Source organism: Cornus florida, unplaced genomic scaffold, assembly GCF_030987335.1.
Source record: "Cornus florida cultivar Cherokee Brave unplaced genomic scaffold, ASM3098733v1 CherokeeBrave_3.0.0_Hap2_Chr09, whole genome shotgun sequence".
Lineage (NCBI taxonomy): Eukaryota > Viridiplantae > Streptophyta > Magnoliopsida > Cornales > Cornaceae > Cornus > Cornus florida.
The window spans coordinates 71,533,642-71,543,144 of record NW_026775579.1 but is presented as its reverse complement, the minus strand read 5'-3'; positions in this window follow the sequence as shown (position 1 = coordinate 71,543,144).

Below are 9,503 nucleotides of genomic sequence, written 5' to 3'. Positions count from 1 at the left end.
TGGTAAGCAACAACAGAGAATGGTGGGTGGACACAGGAGCTACTCGTCATGTTTGCTCTGAAAAGAGGATGTTCACTACCTATGAAACTATAAATAATGAAGAACAACTCTACATGGGGAATTCTTCTACTGCAAAGGTTGAAGGACAAGGAAAGATCAAGCTACTAATGACCTCAGGAAAAGAGCTCACTCTTAATAATGTGCTGCATGTACCAGACATCAGGAAGAACTTGGTCTCTGGGTCACTACTAAGCAAGAATGGGTTCAAGCTGGTCTTTGTATCTGATAAGTTTGTGCTGACTAAGAATGGGGTGTATGTGGGCAAAGGGTATCTAAGTAATGGACTATTTAAGTTCAATGTAATGACTGTTGTACCCAAAGCTATTAATGATAATAATAAAGCTAGTGCTTCTTCTGCTTATATTATTGACTCATCTGATGTATGGCATGGTAGGTTAGGACATGTTAATTATGATACTATTCGTAGATTGATTAACATGGAATCTATACCTAAATTTAATATTGATTTAAATCAAAAATGCCAAACATGTGTAGAAGCAAAATTGACTAGAACCTCATTTCACTCCATAGAACGAAGTACTGAACCTCTAGCATTAATTCACAGTGATATCTGTGAATTTAAATCTGTGCCAACTAGAGGTGGGAAAAAGTATTTCGTTACTTTTATTGATGACTGCACAAGATATTGTTATGTATACTTGTTAAGAAGTAAAGATGAAGCCTTGGAAATGTTTAAACATTACAAGAATGAGGTTGAGAATCAACTTGGAAAAAAGATAAAGATGTTTAGAAGTGATAGAGGTGGTGAATACGAAATACCATTCGCTGACATTTGTTCAGAACATGGTATTATTCACCAAACTACCGCTCCTTATTCACCTCAACAGAACGGTGTTGCTGAACGCAAAAATCGTACCTTAAAAGAAATGATGAATGCTATGTTGATAAGTTCTGGTTTAACCCAGAATTTGTGGGGGGAAGCTTTGCTCTCTGCTAATTATGTTCTCAACAAGGTACCTCAAAAGAAATCAAAGGTGACACCTTATGAATTATGGAAAGGTCAAAAACCTTCCTATAAATTCTTAAAAGTATGGGGGTGTTTAGCTAAGGTTGCGGTTCCTACTCCTAAGAAAGTTAAGATAGGACCAAAAACCTTTGATGGTATTTTCATAGGCTATGCACAGAATAGTAGTGCATATCGTTTTCTTGTGCATAAATCAGACATTCCTGATATCCATGTCAATACAATTATTGAGTCAAGGAATGCTTATTTCTTTGAGGATATATTTCCTTGCAAAAATCCTCTTAAAAGAAATTATGATACTGCTAATAGCAATATACAAGAGAATATAGACCAAGAGTCTATAGATGATGAAAATGAGGAAGAACCTAGACGTAGCAAAAGAGCTAGAACGTCTAAGTCATTCGGTCCTGACTTTCTGACATATATATTGGAGAATGAGCCACAAAGCTACAAGGAAGCTATGTCTTCTCCTGGAGCTAATTTATGGAAAGAAGCCATAAATAGTGAAATTGAATCCATCATGCAAAATCATACTTGGGAGTTGGTGGATCTTCCTCCTGGTACTAAACCTTTAGGGTATAAGTGGATTTTCAAGAGGAAGATGAAGCCTGATGGTTCAATTGAAAAATATAAAGCCCGACTTGTTGCTAAGGGATATAGGCAAAAAGAAGGCCTGGATTATTTTGATACATATTCACCAGTCACAAGAATAACATCCATTAGATTGTTACTAGCTATTGCAGCACTGCAAAACTTAGAAATACATCAAATGGATGTTAAGACTGCCTTTTTAAATGGTGAATTAGAGGAGGAAATCTATATGGAACAACCTGAAGGGTTTATAGTTCCAGGGAAAGAAAAGAAGGTGTGCAAACTTGTAAAATCCTTATATGGATTAAAACAAGCACCTAAACAATGGCATGAAAAATTTGACAAAGTGATGTTGTCAAATGGTTTTAAAATTAATGAGTGTGATAAATGTGTGTATGTGAAAAACACTCAAAATGGATATGTCATTGTGTGCCTATATGTGGATGATATGCTTATAATGGGTAGTAATGATGTTATAATCAAAACTACTAAAAAGATGTTGACCAAAAATTTTGATATGAAAGATTTAGGCATAGCAGATGTCATACTAGGAATTAAGATTTCTAGAACATCAGATGGTCTAGTATTATCTCAATCTCACTATATTGAGAAAATATTAGAAAAGTTTAATAAAGGGGATAGTAGTCTTGTAAAGACTCCTGTTGATGTAAATCTTCATTTATCGAAAAATACTGGTCCTAGCATATCACAACTTGAGTATTCTCGCATTATAGGAAGCTTAATGTATTTGACGAATTGCACACGCCCAGACATAGCATACTCAGTTAATAAATTGAGTAGATATACTAGTAATCCAGGAAAGAACCATTGGACTGCAATAATTAGGGTTCTAAGGTATTTAAAATATACTATAAGTTATGGATTACATTATTCTAGATATCCAGCAGTACTTGAAGGATACAGTGATGCTAATTGGATATCAGATACTAAGGATTCTAAATCCACAAGTGGCTATGTCTTTACTATTGGAGGAGGTGCCATATCTTGGAAATCTTCAAAACAAACTTGTATTGCCAGATCCACTATGGAATCTGAATTTATTGCTTTGGATAAAGCAGGTGAAGAAGCTGAGTGGCTTCGTAATTTCTTAGAAGATATTCCAAATTGGCCTAAACCGGTGCCCGCTATATGTATACATTGTGATAGTCAATCAGCAATTGGAAGGGCACAAAGTAATATGTACAACGGTAAGTCTCGACATATACGTCGACGACATAATACCGTTAGACAATTGCTCTCAAGTGGGATAATCTCAATAGATTATATCAGGTCAAAAGATAATTTAGCGGATCCGTTTACAAAAGGTTTGACAAGAGAGCAAGTATATAGTTCATCGAGGGGAATGGGATTAAAGCCGAAAGCTAACGAGTCATCTTAATGGAAACCCAACCTAATTGACTGGAGATCCCAAGATTTAGGTTCAAAGGGACAACAGAAATTCTGAATGGCTCACCAGAAGCACTGGGAAGATTCAATCTTCTACCCATTTCTATGATGAGACAGTGTTACCTACAGCGATGAATAGGATAAGCTATGCTTTTAATGACTCTTATACCTTGAAAATTCAAGTGGGGTATGGTAGGATACTCTTAATAAGAAGTCACCTATATGAGTGTGAAGTGGGGCCGCTTCTATGAGAACTTCTAAGGCTAAGTTTTCTAGAGCGCTCATGAAATACCAGGCGTTGTTCAGGGCCATATGAACACAACCGTGAGAACCGACTTTGTGTGGGAAGGAATTGTGTGTTTGCTATTGTCTTGGTTTACATCAACGGCTGAACAGTTCAAGACATAATGTTCACTGGTTAGCTAGTAAATCCGATAGTAATACACTAGGGAAGGTTCAAGGCCAAAAGCTACCTATCCCGATGTAGTAACCTTCCAATAGTACTCTCTATAGTGTCTGTATCTTCTCCTTTGTAATCTGCGAAAATTTTCATTCATGTGGGGGATTGTTGGAAACGGCATTAGAAAACGCAAACTTTGGAAGGATTTTTAAAAAGATTCCGCTAAGAATTTTTTGCGAATCTATTGATGAGCGCGTTCCTCTCTGCGAGGAGATGAACATGGTATATTTATTTTCTCAAATCCGTTTCCGGGTGAATGAGAAATTGGCTCCAAAGTAAGTGATTTATAAAGCCTAAATGGGTGTGAATAAAGTGGGAAATGCTTGTCCCACATCGGAAAAGTAGCAAAGCAACCTTGAGTATATATATGTCTAGTATGGGATTTGGGTTTGGGCCCAAGGGCACCCAAGTTTTTAAGAGGGGGAGGACCTAGGCTAGCCTGGATCCGAACCAACTACCACACGCGCGCGCCGCCCGCCCGACCCGACCCGGTCCGGTCCGGGCTAGGGCGGGGCGGGGCTTGATTGTGAAATGGGTTTAACTTTTTACCCAAAGTTAGGATGGGCCTGTGTGGTAATTTTATTTTGTTGCTGGACTTATCAAAATGGGCCTATTTACTGGACTTATTTAAGTGGGCTTGCGGGTGGAGCACGCTGGGCTGGGCTGCCGAAGTTTGCTTGCTGGGCTTAATCTGTTTTGGGTTTAAATTCAAATCAAAAACTGTTTTTTTTTGAACCAAGGGTTGCACCCTTTACAAATTAAAAACCATTGGTCAACAATGGTTGCACCCATTCGGACTATGGGTGCACCCATTCAGAATAGGCACCAACAAGCCTATAAATACCCATCATTGGGTTCATTTCAATTTACACCAAATTCAGAAATCTTCTTCTCTTCTTCTGAATTTCTTCTTCTAATTCTTCTTTGTTCGGTTCAGCCACTGGTTTGGGTTCAACCTAAACTGGTTTGGATTGGGTTCGAACCTTGGTTTCCAAGTTTAGGTTCAATCTTGGTCTCCGAGTTAGGATTCAATCCTGGTCTCCGAGTCTGAGTTCAACAGAGAGTGCTACACCGAGTCGGTTCGCCTATTCCATTGGTTTGAAGTGCTACTACCAAAGGAAGAAAAGTCGTTGTATCCTGGGAGATAGACGCCGAAGAGTCCGTTAGCACCGTAGCGGGGCGTATCTGTCTTAAGGCTATAGAATTAAATTCTAGCCTCGACTTTATCAAGTTCTTTTATAGTTTTATTTTCTTTATATTATATAGATTATTATAATAAATATTATATTTACAAATAATATTTAAATAAATTATACTATAGTATATGATACATTATTAATTATTTTTGATTAACATATATATATATATAGAGAGAGAGAGAGAGAGAGTGTACAACAAATGGGACTATTACTACCTCCGTCCCAAAATAGAGGTCCATTTTTAAAAATTGGAGTTTTTAAGAGGACATATATTTAATGCATTGTTCCCTTTTAAAATTACCGATTTATCCCTTCTAATTTAAATATACACTATATAATTACAAAGTTTGAATTTTTAAAAAAGATAAAGGACAATGATGAAAATATAGAATTTATTTACTTTGACTTTTTAAATAGGACAACTAATTTGAGACATGTAAAAAGAAAAAAAAAAGACTACTAATACGGAATGGATGGAGTATTAATTTTTTTTGGGATTGGGGTTGTGGAAACATGAACCATGGAATTTGTGGGTATTAAATATTTATTGGGAGTTAAAATTTGATGAGGTGAACATGAATCATTACGTGTTTGATGAGGCTCTTTAATGAAAAATTGTAAGATTAAAAATATCAAGAAATAAAGAAAATATATGAAAATACAATGAGATGGCTATCCAGGGCTCTTATGGGAATACGAAGACTCGCAGCACTATTAAAAGAGCTCTCTTATGAGTAAGACTAACTTTTTAATTTATTTTTATTTTTAAGGACTAAAATCATAAAAAATTTCTCTTATTTTTAAAATTTATCAATTAAAAAATTATCATATTACCTCTTAATGTTTAAAAAAAATTATCATATCATTTCCTTTTCGTTGCAATTATGACACTATAATTTTAGTTTAATAAAATATTAATATACTGTCAAAAATATTATTATCATTTCCTAACAATTTAACCGTTCCACGCGAAAAGAAGACAGCATTATAGTTTTTACTAATTTAGTAAGTTGTTTGATAATTGAAAGAATTATATGACTTTTTAAAGACAAGAGAGAAGTCTTATGAATTTAATCCTATTTTTAAATGTTCGTTGCCAAGAAACTTGACTTTTTCCTAAAAAAAGGGTGAAGAATTAGCAATGGATTCTCGAGGCCTTTCCTCGATGCCTTACTTTAATAAGACCCGTTACTTGGGATCCGAAAGTAACGTCAGCTCTCAAAAGCCACAATTTTCTACTACTTTTTTTACTAAAAATAATTTTAAGTAATGTTGTCGTAATTGTCACTCTTAATATTAAATATATGAGAAATATATAATTGCGCAAATTATATTGATGACATAGTATTATTAGTTTATTAAATATTGATGTGTAATGATAAGACGTATTGAAATAAAATATTTTTATTTATTTGGCAGGATATAATTGATTTATTGTACATGTAACGATGTATTAAAGGTGCTGATTTTTTTTTTCTTTTTTAAATATACATTGATTTTTTAGTTTACATTTTAATTCTTGTTATTAATTCCAATGGACCAGTTTTTTCCTATTTAATATCATTCTTTACAGCCTCCCGATACTACAGAATCAAATCTCTCATGAGCTTTCTTGTCTTTTGCATTCAAATCATATAATTCAACTGTGATTCTAAGTATATTAGAATAAGATGTTGATAAATTATTTTTATTTTTATTTTTATTTTTATGGGTTTAGTTAGGAAATGAAAATAAATAAATATTTTTTTGAAAACTTTTTATGGGTTTGGATAGCAGGGGAAAAGAAAATTTTGTGAAAAGTAACTTTTCATAACTACCTAACTTTCTCACAAAAAATTTCTACAAAAAAACACACTAAAATTTTGCCTTTTTGAGAAAAATAAATTGTACCCCTCTTTTTATAATAGGTTTCACCCTATTTAAAACATAAAATGGTAAATTTTTATTTTTATTTGTTTTGAAAAAATTTAGGGAGACAATATTCTCACTCCACTTTTCTCTAATTGCACTTTTGTCTTGTCAAAAGAGACCTAAAATCTAAAAAAAATGAAAGGTCAATTTTGTAATTTGAATAATAATAATAATTTACTTATAAAGTTAGAATTATAATTGTCATTTCTTTTAAAATGAAGTCTAAACGTGAAAAAGTGAAGAAGTGAAGAGTAACCAAAATTTAATACTAATCAAACACAAATGTAATTTTTTTTTCTCATTTTCTTTCACTTTTACTTTCCACTGTCAATTTTTATCTAAGCAAACACGCCCTCTATGATTTTTTTCTTAGAAAATGTTACATTTGCATTGAGTTAGGAGTTCTAAATAGCAAATTGATCTAGTTTAAAAGTTTATTTTTTATTTTGGTTGAATTAAGAAAAGTATTACATATACACTGGAAATCATTGTTTCGATACTTTTTAAATCAAATAATTCATTCGCTAAAGAAATTGAGCAAAATATTGAAAATCATTCTAACTCAGTTTTTTTTTTTTTTTTCTTTTTTTTTTAATTGTTCAAATTTGAACGAAAGAAATAAACATAATAAAATTTAGGTTTGTAAGAGAAGAGAATAATTTGGTATTGATTCCAAGATGATTAGTATTTTACTGGTGTGCTCACTTTGATGGGTTTCTTCTATAGTTCTATATTCTTACAATTTTTCAAAAATCAAACTGAATTCCAAAGCTTGAACAAAAATAATAAAAAAACTAAAGTTTAGAGTGAGTCCAATATGTTACTAATTTTATCAAATTAATGGATTATTTGATTAAAGAACGATAATTTGGTATTTAGGAATAAGAGTGAAGGGTGCTTTGGACCGAAGATGTAATATTTGTTTAATTAAACCAAAACACGATAAATGGGTTTATGAAATTACTCCCCAAAATCCTATATTTTTATGATTTTCAGCCTCTTTCCTGCTTTGAATGTGTATATATAAGGAATGTGTATATATAATGGACTTGAACGGTTATAAGGGTATATATGGTATTTTGTATTTTTACTAAGGCATACGGGTCACGTGCCATTACTTAACGTTAACTATCATATGGTCAACTAACGGACTTTCATTTTTTGCAATAAATAGGATAATATAGGGGGTTAAATGTATTCTTTAAAATTCAGGGGGGGTGTTTTGGAAAAGAGAAAAAAGTACAAGGAGTTTAGTTGGAAACGTTACTAATTTGATGTTTGAGAAGATGAATGAGCAAAGTTGCAAACGTTACAATGTCATTTCACTTGGGTTAACTGTGGGGTTGGAAATGACCAAAATTCCAAACTTGTCACCTGTTTTATTAAATAGAATAGTTTTTTTTTTTTTTTTTGATAACCCAGAACTCCCCACGAAGCGGTCCTTACAGACCCCAACATGTGGCACCAAACTGGAGGTGTAGGGCTGCCTCCACCATACACCGGGTGAGTCGAGAGAATCTTAACATAGGAGAAGGCTCGAACCTGGGCCGAGTGATGACCCAAGCCAACACCTTACCATCACTGCTAGGCCCCCGGGGGCTAAATAGAATAGTTTTGTTCATTTTGACGAGGGCATTTTTTTTCTTTTTTAATGTTAAAAAGGCCAAATACTATTAAGGGTAAAGTGCACTAAACTCCTTGTACTTTTTTCTCTTTTCCAAAAAACCTCCCCTGAATTTTAAAGAATACATTTGACCCCCTATATTATCCTATTTATTGCAAAAAATGAAAGTCCGTTAGTTGACCATATGATAGTTAACGTTAAGTAATGGCACGTGACCCATATGCCTTAGTAAAAATACAAAATACCATATATACCCTTGTAACCGTTCAAGTCCATTATATATATACATTCCTTATATATACACATTCGAAGTTGGAAAGAGGCTGAAAATCATAAAAATGTAGGATTTTGGGGAGTAATTTCATAAACCCATTTTCTTATCATTGATAATTGGAGTGTTGGTGTGTAAATCTGGGAATGAGGTAGCTATTTATGCTATTGAGTGAAAGATATAGAACTTTATAACTTGGGTATAACCATCAGGAAGTGAAGTTTTGATTGGATCCAATAATACAATAATAGGGGTCGATTCAGAACCGAAAATCTAAAAATCGGTTTTTGTAAACCAAGGTTGTGATAGCTTCACATCCGTAGCCAAACACTATTCTTCGTTCTGTGGAACCGGGCCGTAGCCAAACACTATTATTCGGTCTGCAGAACCTGAACCTGAACTCTGCAAACTTGGTTTTAGTAAACCAAGGTTGGGATAACTCCACATCCGTAGCCAGACACCGCTCTTCTTCTTCACTGTCAACGCCGACGAGGACCACAATCTGCTGCCGACAACAAAAAAGAAGATCTGAGGTCCAGAATGGAGAATCGAGACCACAACAAGTCAATTAACAGCCCTCTGCAAATCTCTCGGCTACAGCAAAGAACCACACTTAGTTTCAAACGAAGCCACCGACAACAAAATCAGTCACAACGGCGACTACACACGACAGCCACCGGCGTCAGCAAACGGAGGGGTCGTCGGTGGGTTACACAGCACATTCAATCTCTGCAAACTTCGGATCTGCACACTGGTTCCCGACGAAGGCACAGTGATGACAACAACTCCTCGTCGACAGTCTAAAAATGGTCGTCGATCAAGAAAAACGTCCACAACATAATTTCAACCGCAAGCCGAGTTCGTCGACGCATGGTGATCTCTTCACGAACTAGTACACACCTTAGCACCGCGGTAGCAACGTTAATGGCCGGATCTCTTCACGACCTAGTACACACCCAGCAATCATGGTTGAGAGAGAGAAATTGGAAGCAAGA